At 38.0% G+C, this 21,847-nt stretch overlaps 1 protein-coding gene and 1 long non-coding RNA gene across 3 annotated transcripts in view; one reads left to right on the top strand and one right to left on the bottom strand.

The window, feature by feature from the left end:
- Positions 1–17,244: 17,244 nt before the first annotated feature.
- Positions 17,245–18,083, bottom strand: LOC148225442 (uncharacterized). The gene is made up of 2 exons (XR_015804156.1): positions 17,773–18,083; positions 17,245–17,646 (listed from the first exon to the last, which is right to left on the bottom strand). It is a non-coding gene; the product is annotated as an uncharacterized LOC148225442 (long non-coding RNA).
- Positions 18,084–18,266: 183 nt separating this feature from the next.
- RB1CC1 (RB1 inducible coiled-coil 1) overlaps positions 18,267–21,847 on the top strand; it is a 64,662-nt gene continuing 61,081 nt past the window's right edge. For both annotated transcript variants that reach the window (XM_014881627.2, XM_014881623.2), the window contains exon 1: positions 18,267–18,390. The gene's annotated coding sequence lies outside the window, so the exon portion shown is untranslated. The remainder of the gene's footprint in view (positions 18,391–21,847) is intronic.

Genomic DNA, 21,847 nt, shown 5'->3' with positions numbered 1-21,847 from the left:
AGCCAGTAATGAAACATTCATTGAACATATTCACCAGACACAGAGAAAGCATGTGAATAACTCACTAAAATCATGCAGCATATCTTTCTGTTATGAAGATATGTTCCTTATTAAAAAATGTAAATGCTGTTACCTAAAGGAATCCTTAAATATTTCCACTGTGAAAAGTAGTTCTACCTCTAAATGGATAAAATAAAGTTTTATTTTCAGTAGCCTTTTGTAACTCAAAAAGTCATTCAATTGACTTTCTGTTGTAAAATTTAAATTTAAGTAAACGATCAGATTTTTAACTCTTTTAGATCAAATGCACTCAAGTAGGACCACAGATTTTTAATTGGCTTTGTTGACTAATTAGTTTTGAGGGAAAGAGGTTTTCTTTGCTCATACAAAATGTATGTGACCATAAATCTATATTTAGTGATGACTTGTGAAAGTCATACATGCTCAGTTTATATTTCAGACACAGCTGTGGAGAGTAATGCTGTTTCTCCCACATTTGTCACTACTGCTTATGCTCCTTTCTGCAAACTCTATGTTGCCACAGTATATTCCCCTTATTTCTCAAAAATTATCTTCAATTTAAGTGTAAATTTAATTATCTTCAATTTAATTTACTTTTTTTAAAAAAGAATGTGTATGAAAATACTGTTTCAGAGCATTTCTTTAAGCCTGGAATTTCAGGGAGTATAATTAGAGTTTTCAGTCATTTATCTTTAATAACGAGATATTTAAATAAATATCTCTTATTATATTCTAATAAATCCCTTAAGAAATTTGGAAGAAAAAGCTATCTATCTATTAGTTAGAACCATCAAAGAAAGAATTTTTAAAAATCAATTTTCCCCCTTAATTTTCTTTTTGTCTGTGCCCTGATTCCCATTATGTACATGGGAAGACAAAATTTTTTTAGACAACTGTTTCTCATATATCCTTTATTTTGACATCTCTAAATCAACTTCAGCATGACTTTCCATACTAAGAAGTTATTTTTCACTGAGCTGAACTCCATTCACCTTTACTAGCAGCAGGGTGAATTCTGGAGGGGAGGAAAAACATGCCTTTAAATAGATTTTGTACTCAGGCATGGAAAAATGAAGATAACAAGTTGCCACAGTTACAGTACAACTTTTTCATTTCTTATGATGTTCTTTTGAACCTGCAGGCTAGCTTTAGGTGCTTCCATGCAGGCATTGATTTGGAAAGAATTAGCTATGGGCTTGAGTGAATTTATTGGCCTGATACCACTAAGAAGAATTTCTAGTGACTTTGCTCTAGCACCGAAACTCTTGCTGTTCCTTGTCAAAATTTTAGGAGTTTCAGTAACTCAAGCAAATTTTTCAACTTTCATACATTTTTGCCAAGTCAAAACTATGGATCTAATCAGTGGAAATGTCTTTCCTTTATATATGCACATTTTTTTAGTTTTCCATTATCATGGTCTCGTCTCCTGCAGAAAAGCAGCTTTTTCTCACTGACACAGTTTCAAGGTGTTGCTGTTTGAAAGGAAGATAATTCAGGTTCCCAGACACTTGTTGCTATACCAACCCAACTGATGGCACAGCCTTGTTGCTGAGAAGATGGCTCGATACTTATTGAGGTTTTACGAGCTAAACCACAAACACAAGGTTTAGTTCAAATAAAGCTTTTGTAAGACAATCCACAACTCCTGAAACCTGCCTTAACACATTTGCTGAACTAAAACTCTAAGTTTTCATTTAAATAGTGCAATTTCTATTCTCATGAAAAATAAGCTGTATCTATGGAATCTAGTTAACAAAATATAACTGTTCTGTAACAAAACTTCCTACTGTCACTGACTTTCATGACACTGAAATTAAAATTAATTCAGTTAAGACACTGAAATTAAAAGTAGAGGATTTTCATATATATAATCTGGAGAAAAATCTGGTTTGCTCTTGCAAAATTCTCTGTTCTTTTAACACCCAGGAAATTATTTGATAAAGTCTCGGTAGAAGAATGAAGTAGTATTTCAGAATCTCAATTAGAGCTGACTTAAACAAATATAATTTTTAAAATTATCTTATCAGGAATAGAGGTTTGACTCTGGCTGACTGGGGATTAGCCCTGCAGAAAAAAGCCTGAGATGATGGTAGACAAGAATTTAGGTGAGGTTGCAGTGCTCCCCTGTAGTGATGGTGTGGCTGCATCAGCAAGAGTGTATCAAGAAGTCAAAAGTGATTATTTCTTACTAGTCAGTATTTCAAGGGTAAGTCTGTCCTCTTCTGTGTCCTCCTCCTCCCCAGTACAAAAGAGAGTCTCAAACACTGGAAAAAGTCCAGCAGAAAGGTTCTCACATGGCTAGGGTGCTGTAGTTTAGCACATGAGGAGACACCAAAGAAGGTGGCTTTTTTCAGGCTGGACAAGACTAAAAGTGTAATTAGCCTTCAGCTACATAAATGCAGGCTATGGAAGACTCACTCCAGCTTCTCTGTAGTGCATAGAATAACAGGCAGTACCCTCAAGTAGTAGCAGGGGAAATTCTGACAGATACAAGGAAAAATAAAAAATAAAAATAGAGTGATTAAGCATTGGAATACGTTAATCAAAGATGTGAAATTTCCATCCTTGCAGATATCTAAAAGATGACTGGACAAGCCAAGAAATCCTTTCTGGACTAAAATATTCTGTGATTTTAAGGTTAAGTTAAGCAGAGAGAATATCTGTTCTTTCCCAGGAAAGTAATAAATGGCTACATTTAATCACTCTGATAAGGTCAGCAAAAGCAATAAATGCCTCCCTAGAACAGCTGAAAATGGATTAAACACTGCCTTCAGCTAACCCAACATTAGAGCCATCAACATCTATCTACTCTTTGCCACTCATTGTCCCGTGACACATTTTGGCAGTGATGATTTATCAGATAAATGTATCAATTGCAGAGCTGAAACTTACTTTGTTTAGTGAAACTTCCCTGAACATCTCTATCATCTCATTGGCACCCCGTGTACTATGCTTACAATTAGTCTGCCTCAGAGATGAAGGGGTTTGTGTATCTTTTTTGTGTATCTTTTTAAAACTATGACACAGGCACTACTGACATTTATGAATATAGGTCTTCATAAAAATTTAATCTTGAACTTATTGAAAGGAGTGGTTAATCCCCACTAATTGTAGTAAGGAATGCACCCCCATCCCTCTTCTTGGAAATGGTGTATGGAGAAGAGTCTGGAGAGAAACCCAATTATTAACCCACAATTATTTCCAAGATCAAAATAAGGAATGTGTGATGCTTTTCCCAGTCATTTATTCAACAGTTTTAGCTGCAGCAGTTTTATAAATCTGACTCAGAATATCTCTCTGAGAATAGTCATAAAAAGTTCCACTGGAGACTGTGTTATTTACTTCAAAAGTATAGAACTGAAAGGTTGCATGTCCATGCAACATTAAGTTTCCTGTTCTGTCAAAAAATACTTCACGCTTTAAAAAGTTTGCGAAAAAATTTTTGAGTTTAGCATTATTTTATGCATTATCTATGAAACATCTTTTTTTCTGTATCTAACTTGCTTCTACACCTACAATAGCATTATGTCAGGAATGCCTTCAATTTGAATCTTTTCCAAATGATGACACAAAGCAGCTGGACTGTATTTTCATTTCCCAGGAATACTTCCTGGCCCAAAGCATGACTCTGTTTAACAGTTTTATCTTTTTAAAGTCTGTGAAATAAAACTTGAGCAAAAGGTAATTATTCCCAGGCAAAAATCCCTGATACATATTATTTGCTATCCAGACAGTGGTTGTGGCTGTCTGTAGCCCTGAAGCAACATCATTTCATCATTTTCAGGTTACCTCTGAACACAGAAAGACTTTTGACTCTCCTTAAGGGGACTTCTGTAAGGACTCATCACTGACTGGCAAAATAACAAGTGGATTAGAAAGATACCTCCATGTTTGTTTAGTTTCATGTACTTTTCTGAGAGAAAAATATGGGGCAACACTGGTTTAGCATGCTTCATTCTGCTTTAAAGTTTCCTTGACTGAAAATAACCAGAACTGTCTTCAGTTTTGTTTTTTTAGCTGCCTTTTTAAAATCAGTATTTTTGTCAGCATTTACCATTAACCTCGCCTGAGTGTGACAGTAATTCAGCAATTCACCCAACACTTTTGCTTTATTTGTTGTGCTAGAGTAAGAACTGCTTGCCAGATATGAGGAGTTCTTTGTACTATCATGACAACCCATACTGCTCTATTGTACTCAGTATATTACTCCACTATCCTGAAATCAATTAAATTATGTGGTATGTTAAAAAAAAGACATACTTTCATTCACGTGTTGATTTAGATTCACAGAAGAAATCTAAGATAATTCTGTTTGTCATTTGCTCTAGATCATGTTTCATAAAAAAACTTCAGTATTCTTGAAATACATCTTGGGTATAAATTGGTCACTTTTTAATAAGACATGAAATAGTATTTCCCCTCTACAGTCTAGATCAGCCTCTCCTGAGGCAGTCTGGATCTCACATCAAAACACTCCAAAGTCTCCTAAGACCTGGAAAAGGCTTTGTGATCCAGCCTCTGGAGAAGGTTCTCTTTTTCAGTGCCAACTATATGTTTGTAACAAAGATTCTTAACTAAATCTTCTTAAACTTTAAAATTAACTTTTCAAAACATACTGTCTCCATTTACCCAAAAGCATCATGATTTTAAAATTAAGTTCTGGCAGGCTATCTCATCCATCTAAAATGCAGTGTCCCATTCTCATAGATTTAAATAACTTTTCCATTGTTATTGTAACAGCATGCTTCTTTTCTGTCTGCCCTATTACTTTTTCTTGTTTTCCTTTGAAAGAGAAGTATTTTGACAGTTCTTTGGCTTTGCCACATGTTAAACTATTCTGACTGTTTTTATTTTGCTCCTTCCAAAGATGCTTATTAAACGATGTGCTTTTATTCATCTATTATTACACTGGATTTATTACTGATAGCAGGAATAGCTCAAGGCAAGAAAAAATTCAGATGAATGCTTTTTCAGGCTGCAGAGCTTTGCTGCATTTGAATTCATAGATAAAGTACCTGTTTTAATCTAGTTTTCCAAGTCCTTAATGATGAGACTGTCAGAGATGCAAAATTTTTTTTCTTTCCTTACATACACAATGAAACATTTTTTCGATGGAATAAAGAATTCAAAAGCAGACCTTTTACCAGAGTATACTTTACATTTATCTGGCTCTCTTAACTCTCGCTGTGAGCTGGATGCAGGAAAAAGGAAATTGGAAATGATGGAATAGTCCCTTAATGGGAGCAGATGTAGACATTCAACATCTAAGATTTTGGATACTGGATTATTTTTCAGAGACAGACAACTAGTTTTATAATGACCATGAGCCAAAGCACAAGCACACTTCACCCAGAAGCTGTGATTTTCAGAAATAGTCATGGAGTATACAAAAAAAAAAAATCTTTGGCCCTATCAGGTTATGATAATTAGAAATAAAAAGAATGTTTCTTTATTGTCTCTACAAGTACTTCTTTTTTTTCTGTTATCAACTTCTTCTTTCAAGTCTAATATGAAATAAAAGTGCAGTATGGATCCTGTCCTTCTGTTGTACAAGTTCAGCTCAGCTCTGTCACAAAACCAGCAATCCTGTTTATCTTTGACTTAAACGTGACACGATTTTCTAAGAAAATAAATAAAATGAGGACATTAACATTCAAAATACTAACACAAAAACATATTTAGGCAAAACTGACAACATTGATAATATTCCTTTTAAAATGCAAAATATCTAACACCATAAATAACACCAGTAATCATAGTAGATAACCTTACAGAATGTGTTTCCAATTATCAGGTATCAAAATCTTGTTTGCAATTACTATCTTTCACTGTCATCTAGTGTACAAAAGTACTTTCTGCAAGTGCTTGGTGAAGAAGAATGCAAGAATGAAAAACTAATTTTTACCAACTTAATTTAAAAACTTTTAATCAGACAGTAATTCCTACGGTTTGCTTCTGTCCATCTAGTTACTCAACCTTGAAAAAAAATACTGCTGAACATGCATGGCCAGCAACGAAATATGAAATGGAGAGGAAATACAGAACTTTAAAGAGCAATACCATTACCAAATTCAGTTTTTATTTCACAACATTCAAATACTTCACAAGTTATTCTGAGTAAAGTGAGGACTATATTCAGGATTGCAAAAAGAAACAGGATTAAAAAATAAACATGAATAATATGAGATGATGTTAATCTATTTAATCATGGTAAAATTGGCCTCAAGAAACCATGACACCAGATACTTAAAATGATAAGCTTAACGTGGAGCTTAATATCTGTTCTTGAGTGTAAGTTTGGTGCTAAATGTTCACTACTTGTTCACATCATAAATGTTAGTCAAAGCACAAAAGGAAATATAGTGAAGCTAAGTAACCCAAAATTACAGAAGGACAATTTATTAACATAAAAATATTAATTAAAGGGTGATTTTTAAAAATCATATCCAAAAAAGTTGCCTTTGCAACAAAAAGCCAACCCAAAAAACCACAAAATAGCAAAGCCCCATCAGTTATGCTTTGAATAATAATAATAATAATAATAATAATAATAATAATAATAATAATAACAACAATAATTTAAGAACAGGTAAAAGTTGCACTGATTCAAAATTTTAAAAAGAATGGATTCATAAACATCTTCTCATACTTGTAAAGTGGCAGAAATATTATTACACGTTCAGCTGAAGGAATCTGGATTGGTGTCCATACAATTTAAGATGAAAAAAAAATCAAGTCCTCAGAAAAATTTCATTTTGAGATAATAATTTGGCAGTTAGTGGAAGAGTAATGTAAACTCAACATTCTTGATTAAGGTAAATATTGAACTTAAAAGGATAAGGAAAATAAAGGTTTCAGCTTATTTAATATTACTTTCCTTAATTATTTTTTTCCCTGTATTTACTATATCTAGAAATAACCAATGATATTGACCAGTTTTCAGTGAGCAAGAAGACACTATTCCTACTTCTTTACTTAGTAACTACAAAATTTCATTAGCTCAAGGTTCTGAAAGTATTTTAACTAATTTTCTGTAAAGAAAACAACTTCTTCAATAAATTTGAAGTGACATTTCCTTGCATTTTTTTGCTATAGTTATCTTCGAATTATGAACATGGTAATTTTCAATTGGAAACATAACTTGGAATCTATTAAGCAGTTCAAACAACTTCAATCCATTGTGAAATTAAGTATCTGTATCTAGTAAAATATCTCTTTATTTGCACTTGAACATTTGATGTCACGCTGCATTGGACCTCTACATTTATGTTTGCTGTTTATTAAGTGCATTAGAAATATTCAAGGATATAAATTTCAGAAATAGTAAAAGACCTTCAGACAACTTTGCAGTCATTTGACTATAAAAGAAATAAAATTAAATTAAAATAACTTTCTAGAAACTCTCCTAGACTCACAAAGGATTCTACATATGATATTCTGCATTGGAATACAGTAGATATTCCTAATGTTGTCCTTTAATGAAAAATATCAAAAACTAAACCAATTAGAGAGAAATACATTAATTGCACAGGACTGGCATGCAGGTTGCTAAGACCATTGTGCTTTTTAATATATATATTTTCTTGTCTCTTCTGGGATGGCTACTCTACTCCTAAAAGAAATAAAATAAAGGAACTATTTTAAAAATATTTTTTTAAAAATCCAAAAGGAAGTGCAAAAACTTGTGAAACCATACATCAAGAGTCGATATTAATCCCAGACATATTCCACACCACGCATGTTCAAAGAATTTTAAAAAGCAATTCCTATCACCAAACTGAGAGCTCCCAAAACTTGCTCTCAGACAGATAAAAAATGTAAAGACTAGCAATGACCTCTAGTGTTGTGGTTTCAGTACTGCAAAACACTCTTCCTAGCAATAAACCACAGAACCCATGGAGCATCCAGGGAATGTTAGACTGTATTATTCAGATATTCGTGCAGCACACAAGAAGCTCCTTTAAAGAAGAGAAAATGTTTTGTCTGTCACCTAAAGCTAACAGGGGCAGAAATGCTATTTCTCCAGTTAGAGAAAAAAAAAAAAAAAGCAGTTTACTGCTTTGGTTGAAAGTGGTTATATCTGATGATACAGTGCATAACTTTCTGTACTTTTCTTTGCACCTGTTTCAAGAACAAGGATTATGTTCACGATTATGTTATGATCAGGTGAGATGCCACTCTGGCTGGTTTATAAACCCAGGGCAAGTTGGACAAGGGGAGCAGGAAATAGTGAATGAAATTCCAAGAGGAAGAGTAAATGAGAAGGCATTGTATTTCATACTATTGCTGGACACAAATATTTTGGATCCTTTGCAGAGAAGAGACAAAGTAGTGTTGCTTTCGAAGATGACCTTCATGCCATTACTGTCCCCTTCACAAGCAAATGTCCATGTTGTATATTGGTTTTATTAGCCATGAGAGTGAACAAAAAAAGCCTAGATACACAAATGTTGTTAGAAAATGACAAAATGACAGTACTGGGATCTAAACCAATTGCCCATTGAGGCTTGAGAGGAAATGAACTAGCTGTCTTTGGTAACACCACAGAATTATTGGCCTCATCCTACAGCTCAGACCTTGCTTTGAGGTTTTTTTGCACTTATTTAAGAAGCAGGATCTTTTTTTTTTCTTTTTCTCTACTATATATTGAACAAAAAAGTCTGCAGTTTCAGTGAAATATGAAAAATTGTCTTTAGGAACAAAATTGCCACAGCAGAATGGTTAAAAAGATCATATGAAATTCTCTGTGCAATCCTTGAGTGGCTTACCTGAAGATTGAGGGGTACTTCCCAAACACAGCTGAACTGTAATGTTTCTGTGTCTAATTCCACTTTTGGGTCTTACTTACTCTCACTTGTGCCTCTTCTTTCTTTCTTAATGTTTCCTTCTTCTTTTTTTTTTTCTCTCTAACAATGTTAAACACACTGTTGAGTTATTCCTTACAGTAAGAGTTTTCATATGCTCTTATCACTTAGGTTTTGCTTAAATGCCTCCATTTTACTGCTACTTTCTATATCAATGTGGATATGTTGTTTTTTTTCAGGGTACACCTGTGCAATACTCTAGCCAATCTTCATCTGCGAATTGAGATTATTTTTATCACAGACTTTTGGAAATGTAGTCCTGTAGTTAGACACCATAAACCCTCCAGCCACAGGTTTGACTCAGTTAGCTGTAAATTGGTAGCAGCACTGCGGTGCCAGAGCTGCAAGAGCTCAGGCTGGGTTGACCCACTGTGGATTTCGACTTTGCTGGCTCTGCAGCCTTGCTTGAGCCACACAATGTTTCCTACAGTAGTGCAAAGCAAGTTCCCCTCTGCTTTCATGGTCTGAGATCCCATACAGAGCATTAGCACTGTGTGCTCATTCTTAGATTAGCTGCCAGCAGTAAAATCACAAAACACTCCCCTTCATGCCAGAACATTCTTCACAAAAAAGTTAATAGGCACAATGACCTGTGTGGGTCATTGCTTCCCACCCAAAGGCTGTGTGGGGGAAGAAAAAGGCTTTTTGAGATGGTAGTCTGGAGAATTTCTGAATTACAGATAAATCCACAAAATCCTTGAATTTCTATATGGCATTGTAGAGCAAACCTGAATTTAGGCAGGCTCAGTTTATAAGAAGTATTTGGGACAGACCAAGGTTTCTCCTCTTCTGCATCCCAAGCAAACTCATAAATTGAGTTAGCATGTGGAGAAAAAATAAAAATTTCTATGACAGTTTATCCAGCACTGTCTAAAAAATAACCTCATAACTAAGCTAGAATAAAAACACCAACAATTTCTTCTTTAAATAAATCTAGATTAACTGAGTCTTTGCGACTGTTCAGTGACCACCAACAGTTTTTATTTTATATTCAAAACAGATGTATTTTGTCAAGATTAAAGGACATATATAAACTTAGTAATTACTTTTGACTCACTTTCCAGAGATCAAAGTACTAAGAAAAATTAATTGAAAACACATGGCAAATTAAAATGTAGATGAAAATTGAGTATCTTACAAGGTTTTAATAAGCAGATAAAAATGCCAAATTTAACAATCTAGAGAGAGTTACTGCTAAGAGATTTTCCAGATTCACCACTTATATAGAAATACAGTTTGAAATTTAACAATAGCAATAACAAAACTAATCAGTATTATGTAACAAAACAGAGGAAAAGAGAAACTGATAAGAGTAAGGTGAACTCAAAGCTATGAAACATGATTCACAGCAGTCAAGGCGGGGGTCAGTTGCTCTTTTTTCCTCCAGAGTCCTAGAACTAAATACTGATCCTATAACAAAGTGCTGAAACTATTAATGACATGAAAATTATCTGCTGCTAATTAAGAAAGTGACTGGACAGAGTTGGAATTTAAGTAAGTTGAGCTAACTTGAGATTTTACACTGTGGTCCCCTAAAGTTAGTATTAATAAAAATGTGAAAATCAGAGAAACTTCAGAAGACTAGAAGTATTAATGCTAAAGCAATGTTCAAAAAGGGCAAATAGATAAAACTGCTTAATCCATAGTCTGATCTGATGTTTACAACACACTTCTTTATGATGCTAATGGTGCAATTTAATTAATACAGGTAGATTAAGAAGAGTAAATGTTGCTCGGAAAGGTTTTGTGAAAACGGACTCCAACAAGTAAATTTTAATTGACTGTAATTGTGTATTTGAGTAAAGCACATACTGCTACTGAAGTTAATTTCTTCCTTGTTAAATAAGAAGCAATGCTAAGCTTTATCTACAAATCTGATTTTGTACCTAGAGTTTAAAAAAGAAAAAAGAAAAGCAAAACCAGTCTTCAGGGAAGCAGGAATATTGTGCCAGGAGCAGGGGTTTTGGGCATCTCTAGCTGAAACCTCAAGCCACAAGCCAGCCAACATCACAGCAGTCGGCCTGGAAATGTACATCACCAGGCCCTCCAGTGAGCCAGACTTGGATTTACAGTTTTGACACAATTTTCCTGCTTTCCTGTGCTCAAATAACTAGGCAGGCATTGATCTCTATCACTTCTAACTTGCTTATTTCAGTAGAAGACATTAGTTTGTAATTACTAGAGATTTGCATGTGTCAGTTTCTATTTGGTAGTCTTCATACACTAGCATAAAAATGTACTAGATGAGATAATTTAAAAAATTTATTTTAGAAAGACATTAATTTAAATGCCTTGGTATTTCTAACTGCAAAATAGCCTACCACAATCTCCATCTATCTAAAGAATTCCCTGTCTACATAGATTTAAACAATCTATACACACTTTTAAAATGCATGGGAAACATAAATGATGCAATCAAATCAACAGCCATCTGAGCTGCTGCATTGGAAAGCTCAAGGGAAGAGCAGATTCCAAAGCTGCAAAGCTCTGAAAGAGGACTCTACCAGCACCCACGCCTGATCTCATCAATGAATATAAAAAAGCTCCTAAGAATGAGTAATGAATGCAAGTGCACTCAGATTAGTCAGTTTTCTTTTTTTCCTTTTTTTTTTTTGAGAATGATTTAAAACCTAGTTTAAATTAGTCTACTCCTACAGTGCCTTTTAAAATAATGTAGCTAGGTATTTAGGAATATTTGAAAGGTATAGTCTTTTCTGGAAATGCAAAGAATCACCATTTCAGTGTACTTAGTTCATCATTTCAGTTTACTGAAATTGAGGTCAGTGACTAACTCTTTGAATTGAGACCCTGGGAGCTGTAAAAAAAGGAAGATGGTGTTGTTTCTATTCCATTCAGAAATATAAGTGAAAGAAAAAGGACTGAATACTATAAGTTACCAGAACAAAGGACAAATAGTATTCAATATGTTAATAGATGATATTTTCAGTTAGCATTTCATTGTTATGTAAGTACAAAGTGGGTTTTATTTACTTGGTTTAAGGCTCTTTTTAGTTTATTTAAATAAATTTATAAAATATATTAAACCAAGAGTTTAGGTATCAAGAATTTCTAGTTTGTATTACTAGAAAAGTTGGGAATGAGAGAGGAATTTAGATGCTTAAAGATTTTAAATGCTTTAGATGCTTTAGATTTTTAAAAGGCAATTAGTACTTATTAACAAAACATAAAAAAACCCAAATGTCTAAATTAGTGACTCAGATTAAATATAACCATACTTTTCTAGCCTCTAAAAATAGACTGCACATTAAAAGCTAAATATAGAAGGAGTGGACATAGTCTAGAAGCATTTAACTCTCTGGAGTGCCTGATGAGGTACATTTCTGGGCCAGCTGCTGTGATGCTCGCTGGCTTGTGGCCTGTGGTTTCAACTGGAGATACCTAAAATCTGTGCTCCTGGCATGGCCATTTGGATTTGGCTTCCCACACTGTTCCATGGATTATAGTGAGACACAAGTCCACCAGTATGCAGGGCCAAGGGAGAAGCTGATGCTTGTAACTCTTGGTTTACAGAATTCTGTCTTTTTGGTTACCAAAGCAGGAGAGTGAGTGATGCAAATGATGAAAAGACCAGAGTATGTCATCTGAGAAGAGAAAGATCATTAGAATGTTATTTTGTAAATGGGGACAGTGTATTTTTTCCATGTAAAAAGAAAAATATATCAAGTTTCTAGAAGTACAGGCCAAACAAATTCCTGGTATAAAAGTTTTTTTACAGAAGGTTTTAAAATTATGAAATAGCCTGTCTGAGAGGTGGTGGATGCCCTATCCCTGGAAACATTCAAGGCCAGTTGGATGGAACTCTGAGTAATCTGGTCAGGTTGAAGGTGTCCCTGCCCATGGCAGGAGGATTGGAAGTAGATGATCTTTAAGGTCCCTTCCAATCCAAACCATTCTATGATTTTATGAACATGACTTTGTGCTTTAATACCAAAACCCAAAGCTGACAGACAGTAAAGAATGGGAATTTTATTCTCAGCAACACTAAATATTCAATAATGCTTACACAGCTATAACTTTCTATCAGTATTACTGCTGTTCTATGTAGTCTGCACTGCAATGCTTGTTTGACCTTGTGCTCATTCTCATCTGAGTGCTGAGGAGAAGTGGCGGTACAGAAATGGAGCCTTTTAAATTAAAATTCACAATAAAGGATTTTTACAGGATTATTTAGGTTGTGTATCTTCTCTTGAGAGCTTCTGTCCTTAACCACTTCTGTGGGTATGTCCATTCTGACTTTTTAATCTGAGATTTAAATGTCCTTTGCATTTTCTGCACAGGACCAAGACCTGACCTCATGACCTAGATGTTAAATTAAACCTAACTATTCTCTTCCTGCAAGAAGCTCTGTCAGCATACAAGAAAAATCACTTACGAATTCAAAACTTGTGTAGTCAGAACTACTGAAACATTGGGAAGCCACATGATGTTAAAATCACTGGTTAGGAATGATCCATAATGAGGTCAGAGGGAGTGGCATGCTTTTAAAATGGCATCAGCTGTTCTTGAGTCACTGGCCACTCAAAAACAAATTACTGATTGCTTATGGACCAGCCTGTGCTCTCGAAAAGAAGCAAGAGATGAGATATGACTTGGAGTTTGCCATGGACTGCCAGGCTACATTAAAGGATAATTGAAGTTCTTGAAGTCTCTCTCAAAACATGCAGAAGCACTTGTGCCATTGAAGACTGGTGTTCACTTTGGGTATTACAGGTCAGAACAGTACTTTGTCCTTTAAAAAATATTGGTTTCTGAAATGGTTGTTTAGTTGGAGGAAGACTTAAATTGAAAACAAATGCTTGTTGAAGATTACTTTGTAAGATGCCACAAAGCATCAACAGAGAAGGAAGGAATTCGGGTTTAAAAAATCAGCCTGACCTAGCAGAGGAATAAATATTGCTGTTTCCAGTATTTGAAAAGGGGGAAAAAGAAAAAACAAACAAAAACTCCAACAAAACAAAAATCAAGGGAAGTTGATGAAGACAGCAATGTGTTCGGTTTTAACTGGGGCAGAATTAATTTTCCTCTTAGTATCTGGTATAGTGCTGTGGGTTTTTTTATTTAGTGTGAAAATTATGTTGATAACACACTGATGGTTTAGTTGTTGCTAAGCAGGGCTTATCCCAAGTCAATGACTTTCCAGTTTCCCATGCTCTGGCAGTGAGCAGGTGCACAAGAAGCCAGGAGGGAGAATGGCTGGGACAGCTGACCTGAATAGACCAAAGGGATGTTCCATATCATAAGATGTCATGCTTGGTATATAAACGGGTGAGTTGAGGCTGGGAGGGGCTGATCACTGCTCAAGGCAGGGCTGGGCATCTGTCAGTAGGGGGAGAGCAACTGATTTAGGCATCATTTGTCTGTTTCAGGTTTTATTTCTCTTTTTGTTGTCATTATTATTAATATTATTATTATTATTATTATTTTACTATTACCTTATTTGAATTATTAAACTGTTTCTATCTCAACCTATGTGTTTTACAATTATTTCCTGCTTCTCCTCCACATGTCACAGCAGAGAAGAGCTGTGTGAGCAAGTAGCTTTGTGGTACTTGGTGGCTGCCTGGGGTTAAACCAAGAGACAGCAGTAAGGGAAGCAGAAGTACACAGGGCAAATTTCTGGCAAGCAGAGCTAAAGAAAATAGGAAGATGTGGGTTTTGAATTACATTTGGAACTAAATAAATACTGACAGTATTGGTCTGTTACTGGCACGCAGATAAGAATTGTACAGAAAAACTGTCACAAGACCTCACTGATACTGTGGGACCGTGCCCCTTGTCCCTGACAGTGTCCCTTGCTGCCAGCCTTGGCTCCCAATTTGCTTTCCCTTAAAGAGAAGCCTGCTCTTTTTGCTCTCTGACTACAGCTGCATAAACATGTAGTGTAAGAGACACATTCTTTGGTATGCCAAATTTAGCACCCAAAATTAAAAGCACACAGTGAAAAACTCCTTCAACCTTCTTGGTTATTTTTCAGAATGTGAAAAAATATATAGGTGGATCCTAAACGGTATTTTGAAAGAATAATAACCTACATTTTGTACAGCACTTTGAAAATGTGAAGAATTCTCAGTAACCCTGATTCAATGGTTTCTTTTCTTATATACCAGAGCAAAAACTTTTTCATAAAATGCTGCTTTTTAAGGATAGATGTGCTAGATATAATGTTAAATTTTAGGTTTTGTTCAGACAGGCTCATGAAAAAACCCTGTAATTAGTTGCTTGGCATTAAGTGGCTCTGGAACACTTTGAGAGGAAGCAACATAATGAAATGTTACAAGAACAAGCCAGAACAACCTGCTCTGCTAGCAGCATTTTGCTTACTCCCCAGAACTGAAGTTCCTGCTTCAGTCCTGCCTGAACTGCCTCTCAAATCAATCAACAGTTGTCCCACACGTGCTGTAAAAAACAGAACCATGCTTAAGTGCCTGAAGCCTCATTTTATGCAGTTGTTAAAAGCCTGACTGGCAGAGGTGCTTTGCCAGGAAACTACAAGCCCTGTTGGCATTGCTGCTTCAGTGTTTGAAGAGATGCTGCTGCTTCTCTTGCCAGTGTCTCAGCTTCTCAAACTTCAGGAGATCACTCTTAGTAGTTTCTCCTCAAGAGAGTTTTAATGAGACTTATTAATTCTTCAGGCTTATCAAACCTCAATGTTGATGCATGCCACGTATTCTGTCAAGTTCTATCTGGATATCTTTACTTTCACATTAAAGGTCAGTTCTTCAACACAATCAGAAAATTTATGAAGATGATGACCATTTCAGGAGATGCAAAAAGCAGAAGTTGACATCTGCAGAACTAAAATAACACAGCTTTTACATAATCAGTGTTAGAAAGGCAGAAAGCGGCCTTGAATTGCCTTGATAGAATGGCCTTGTATTATACTTCCTGTTACATTAATCTGTTTGAGTACTGATGTCTTCCCAGCTCCATTTATTGTTGTTGTCTGAAGTGCCAAAGGTGTCTTTCAGAATTTGGACACACCTCTTAACAAGCTGCAGAGCTGGGGAGTACTTGTTTATGGGGTGCCACAAGGTGGCAACTGGGGGCTTTCTTTAAAATGCCAAGCAATTCGTGTCTGGACAGGCTGTGACTATTCAACATAGTCTTTAATAGGAGAAACAGGCAGGAAGCTCTCCAACATAGTAGAGGTGGCTACTACAAGTTTACTGTGAAAATCATAAGCCTGGGCCAGTTTGTGAGAAGTACATTAAGGTACCTGAAGGCTGCAATTGGGTCACCCCAAAGCCTTTTCTTTTCTGGCATGAGCAAAGCAAATTATCTCAGCTTTTCCTCATAGGAAAGATGTTCCATCCCTCTACTCAACTGGTGGCCTCCTCTGGACTCTTTCCAGCATGTCGACATCCTTCCTGTGCTTGGGACCATGACATGCTTGCACTCTTTTTTGCAATCCTATGTACAGAGTATATTCTATATTGAATATATCCTGGCCACAACATTATGCTTTGCCATGACCTGCTGCCTATGGTGTATGTTAGGTAATGAGAGGTGAAGGTAGGCAGCAGAGAAAGTAAAATCCAGTTGCATGGTGTTCTCGAGGGATCTTGGCTAGAGGATGTCCTTGATGCCAGCATTATGATCCTCTCCTGCATCTCCGAGTCAAACAAGCCTCTTGCTCATATTCCTCTCAAACTCACACTTCTCTGATTTATGTGGAAATATCCTCATCAAAGTTCTGTGGGCTAAGCTTCTAAAGAAACTTGTAATAAAACATAAATCAAAAGTGATGTGTGTGAGGTTTACTTTTGTTTTCTCAGACAGGTATAAGAGGTCAGTTCCCACCCAGCAGTTCATAGGCTGCTTTGTGTCAAAAGCTCTCTGAGGGCCCATCCCTGTGGAATGCGAGTCCTGCCTGGACAATGAGTGCACCTGGGGCCACCCTCACCTGCTGGCACAGGGATGAACTGAACATTTACTAAATTCTGCCTAGCAACTGGGAATGCAAACAGCCATCATCTTAAATGCTGAAATAACAGTCAATGCCTATGGTAGGAAAAGGAATAAAGTGACAGACAGCCCTTCACTCACATGCTGTGAACTCTTTTTATTTCTTTCGAGTTTATCCTTGTTAGCAGGTCTCAACTTTTAGTCTTAAAAAAATTCCTGTGTGTTTGAGAAACAGCCAATTTTCGTTGGATTTGCCATGGTGATCTCCCTTTCTTTAAGTGACAGGTAATACCTAGAAGTTTGGTAGGAACTGGTATCCCTGTAGTTTTAAGTTACATTTCACAGCAAAAATGTTTAAGTTCCTCTGGTAAAAGCTGACGTTTTTCTGTTTGTGCAGAGTGTAAGAAAGTTTTGCAAATCATCTAAAAACATCTATTTTCAAAATTTATTTTTATAATTCCCAAATGTCAATGAAGCACGCAAGTTATTTCAGTATACTTCTTTACAATAAAACTCAAAACATACTGGACAGGTATGTTCTAAACCTTTCTGAAGATTTCCTAAACTCTTGATCTCTTGTCATCTCAGATTAAAATGAAATGGAATAAACCTCCCGCTCGGGTAAGACCAAGTCTGGCAAAAGCCAGTTGTGTCCTGGGCTGGATCCAAAGCGGTGCAGGCAGCAGGGCAAGGGAGGGGATACTGTCCCTCTGCCCTGCTCTGGTGAGATCCTACCTGCAGTGCTGCATCCAGCTCTGGGGTCCCAGCACAGGAAGGACATGGACCTGCTGGGATTGAGTCCAAAGGAAGCCATCAGAGGGATGGAACACTGCTCCTGTGAGGAAAGGCAGAAAGAACAGGGATTGTTCAGCCTGAAAAAGAGAAGGCTTCGGGGTGACCTGATTGCGGCCTTCCAGTACCTTAAAGGAACTTAGAAAAAACAAAGGGCAAGACTACTTACAAGGGCATGCAGGGACAGAGGGAACGTGTTTAAGTTGAAAAAGAGTAGGTTTAGATTAGATACTAGGAAAAAGTTCTTTAGTGTGACGGTGGGGAAGAAATGGAACTGGCTGCCCAGAGAGCTAAGGCGGGACGATCTCGAACACATCCCTGGAAGTATTCAGGGCCAGGGCAGATCGCGATCTGAGCAACCTGGCCTGGTGGACGGCGCCTTTCCCGTGGGCATGGGGAGCTGGAACCAGAGGAATTGAGGGCCCGTCCATCCCGGCCCACTCCCGGACTGCGCCCGCCCGGGCCCGCGCGCCGCCACCGCTTCCGCCGCGCGGTCCCTCCCGCGGGCCGCCCCCTCCCGGCAGCCCTCGCGCCGGAAGCGGCTGACGACAACAACAAACACCGGCGGCGGCGGCGCCCGCCCCAGGCAGGGCTCCCCCGGTCCCCGCGGCCCCCGGCTCGCCCCGCTGAGCCGCCTCTCCTGGCCCGCCGCCTCTCCGCGCTCGGCCGCGGGCCCCTCCGAAGCGCTGCGCGCCCCCGCGGAGCCGCCGGGCCCGGCCGCGCGGCGCGGGGGGGACGCGGCGCCACCGCCGCAGGATGAGCGGCGCTGCCCGCGCGGGACCCAGGGGTGAGTGCCGAGCGCTGCCCGGGGACGGGCGGGCTCCCCCCGGCGCCCCGCTCAGCCCCTCCCAGTCGCGGGGAAGGCGGAGACTCCGGTACCGGGAGGGCGGCCTTGGCGAGGGGCGGCGGTCCCGGCGCTGGGCGCTGGGCTGTACCCGTAGGGCGGGCGACAAAGAACTGGGAGGCGGCGGAGCGAGGGTCGGGGAGGACCGGGATCTCACGGCTGGAGCCGGTCCCGGGGTGGCGGAGTGACCCCGGCGCAGCTGCTGGGCGGGAGGGGCGGTGGCTGCCAGCCCTCGGAGGGGAGCAGCGCCGGATGGGCCGGGGTGCTCCCTGCCTGCCCAGGGCTCCGCTGCCAGGGCGAGGGATTCGCGGTGAAGTTACTACAAGGAATGACTCAGCCTGGCAGCGCCTCCGTGCTCGCCGTCGGCGGCGGTCGGGCGAGCGCCCTGCAGAAGCGTTGTGTGTTTACAAACGTTGTTCTGCCTCTCCCTCGCTTGTTTACTTGGTCCTGCTCCCGAGGAAGCATGTGTCCTGTAATGAATTTTCCCTTCGGTTTCTCTTTACGGTTCTTTAGTAGACTTTCAGGCAGTTCTTTGGATCAGTGTTCGCTTTTCTTTCTCGCTGACCCCCAAAAGTACTGGCTGCTAGTGATCCAAAGGTAGAAATAGTAGTATAAGTGCTGGGAGGATTAAATGAGCTGACCTTTGTAATGCTCATATTTCTTACTTAACTTCATCTAGACATGAAATAAAAAGTCATGTCTGGTCCCGAGAAACCCAGAAAGGTTAGTTTAGACTTCATATAACCATAGCTTTTTTTCTCCTGTGTCATTTGTTTTTGTCTGAAGTAATTGCATGGTATGTCCTGGCCACGAGCCATTTCTTGTGGTTCATATTTTAAGCTTTCACCTTTATTTCTTTATAGGAAAGAATGAGCAGGTTGAGTGTTGTTGTTTTTTTTTCCTTGTATTCGCCTATATGTATGTCAGAAGTAGTTTGTGCTGTTGGGTTTATGGAAGGACTTACACTTCTGGAGGTGTGTGTTTAACTGTAGGGTAAAAGGTAGTCCAGCAATGCTGGAGAAATAACAAGAATGGAAAAACATGTTTCAGACGGTTGAATTTTATACAACTGAGAAGTACTGTGAGGAATAATACTATAAATAGAATTAGAATTATAGAATGTCCTGGGTTGGAAGGCACCTTAAAGATCATCTAGTTCCAGCCTCTCTGCCAGGGGCAGGGACACCCTGCATTAGACCAGGTTGTTCAAAGCCCCATGCAGCCTGTCTCTGAACACTTCCAGGGATGGGACATTCACAGCTTCTTTGGGCAACCTCTTCTAGTGTCTCACCATCTTCACAGTAAGGAATTTCTTCCTTCTATCCAATCTAAACTGATACTCTCAATATAAAGCTATTGCTCCTTGTTTTCTTCCATACATGCTCTTCTATAAAGTTCATCTCTATAAGTCATGGAAATACTACATAATAATAATGAAAATGTGCACTATTATGGTATATTTAAGTTGTGAATTTTAAGAATATTTAGCATGTAGTACCTTGGGAAATTTTTAAAAGACGAGGCACATGAAGAAATGACCTTACTCTTATCTCATGGTCTAATACAAACTTTTGTGCCAAGAAGCAAATATTAACAAGAAAGCATTTAGATATTCTAGCATCATTAAGTTTAGATTAAAGTATGTAGAGGATATATTGGTACTTACTGTAAATACTGCCTGGAACACAAAATGGCTTTTTTTTATTATGTTGAGAGTAGTAAAGAAAATTTCTTGCTGAAGAACATGTGGTAAGGGACTTCAACTGTGCCAGTTTTAGAGCTGGAAATACAAACGGGATCTTTTGGAATAGTAGATTATTGTAAGATAGACCTAATTTTGCACTTTGGGAGTATGTTATTGTTGTCCATTCTGTACAAGTAGCTGTGTGTTTTGTAGATTGTAAAATAACAATCTATCTTATCCACAATTGTGTTGCTCTAGGCTTGTGCTCAGCACAGATTTGGGTTAGTAGTTTCTGAGATCGTGTTCAAGGGACTGTCTCTCTCCCCATGTCAGGTTACTCTGTTTATAATTAGAAGTGTGTACAGCAGACTTGTGCTCTGACTGGAGAAGAGGGCAAGGGTTATTTTGAGGTCTTTTGTGGTGTCTGGTGTGTCCCTGCGTGTTGTCTGAACACAGCTGTTACATAGCCTTACAGAAACTAAAGTGGAAAACATAATTTCTAAACTGAACTTCAGTTATTTTGGTTAAATAGGGGGCTGAGTGTATGTTGGAGATAAGGGAGTACAGCATGTTGATTTGTTTTTGATAAGAGTGGCTGTTACAGTGGAATCACTGGAAAGAATTCTTCTTTGTGTTATCAGTGTGTCCTTAAGTCTTTATTTGCTTTTAAACTAGCAGTTACTTTCTGTGAAAGACTGGCTTAGAGTGGTGTGAGGGTCTTGAGACTTAAATTGCACAGGATGGGTTGATTAGCATGTTGAGGTAAAGTGAAAACAAGTTAAAATGAAAAACTATAATATGTGTACCCAGTTGTTACACAATCCACTTCAGTCATTTGGATAGTGCTGAAGCAGTCATGTGTCTCCTTCTGCATTTGCTATATTGCTCAGAAAAGTTGTACTCTTGATTTTTGGTCCACAGCTCAATGACATTATATGAACGGTTTCTGAACACGAGGAGGAGACAAAAAAGAAAATAATACCTTAATACTTTCAATGAGCCTATTAATAGTTAGCATTCTGATGCAAAGTTGTTAATCAGTATTACCGAGTAGCAAACACTTGATTACAAGATGCCAACTTACATAATAATATTGTATTATACTGCAGGATGTGATTGAATGCAGTGATACCAAACAGGCAAAAAAAAAATCATTAATATGTAAATTACTAATCCAATTGCAAGAATTATGGTGTCTGTTTCCTAGCTGGTTTGCCAGACTAATGATTTTGGTGTACAAGTTGAAAGATCTTCACATGAATTGGGTGTTGTGAAAGCCTATAGCATGATTAATGGTGATAAAGAAATTGCTAGCAATTATTTTTGTGAGCTAATTAACATTCTCTGGTTACTGAGAAAGTCACTTGTCTATTTATGGGTTAATTCGTAGTGCAGATTCACTCTTTACTTAGTTTTAAATTAAATTTTAGGTTTTTTTAATGTAGTTCAGTTGAAAGGCAAGTTGGGAGACATCATAGCCATGTACCAGCACTTTATATCTTTTCTATTTGTAAGAAGTGTTGGAACTGGATATACTTTGTGCTTTATTATAAGATTCAAGCATAACTATATTGTTAATGGATGGATAATGTCTCAGTTGTTGGAAGTTGTCAATAGAAATATCAAAACAAATTTATTGATCTCACATTTATGTTCATAGATTGAGACAGGGCTGGTCAGGAGAAACACCAGGGCTGCCAGGGCAATTCTTGCTTG

The sequence above is a fragment of the Sturnus vulgaris genome, chromosome 1 (genome assembly GCF_052056855.1).
Source record: "Sturnus vulgaris isolate bStuVul1 chromosome 1, bStuVul1.hap1, whole genome shotgun sequence".
Lineage (NCBI taxonomy): Eukaryota > Metazoa > Chordata > Aves > Passeriformes > Sturnidae > Sturnus > Sturnus vulgaris.
Note: the sequence above shows the minus strand (reverse complement) of the source record. Positions and strands in the feature narration are given on the sequence as shown.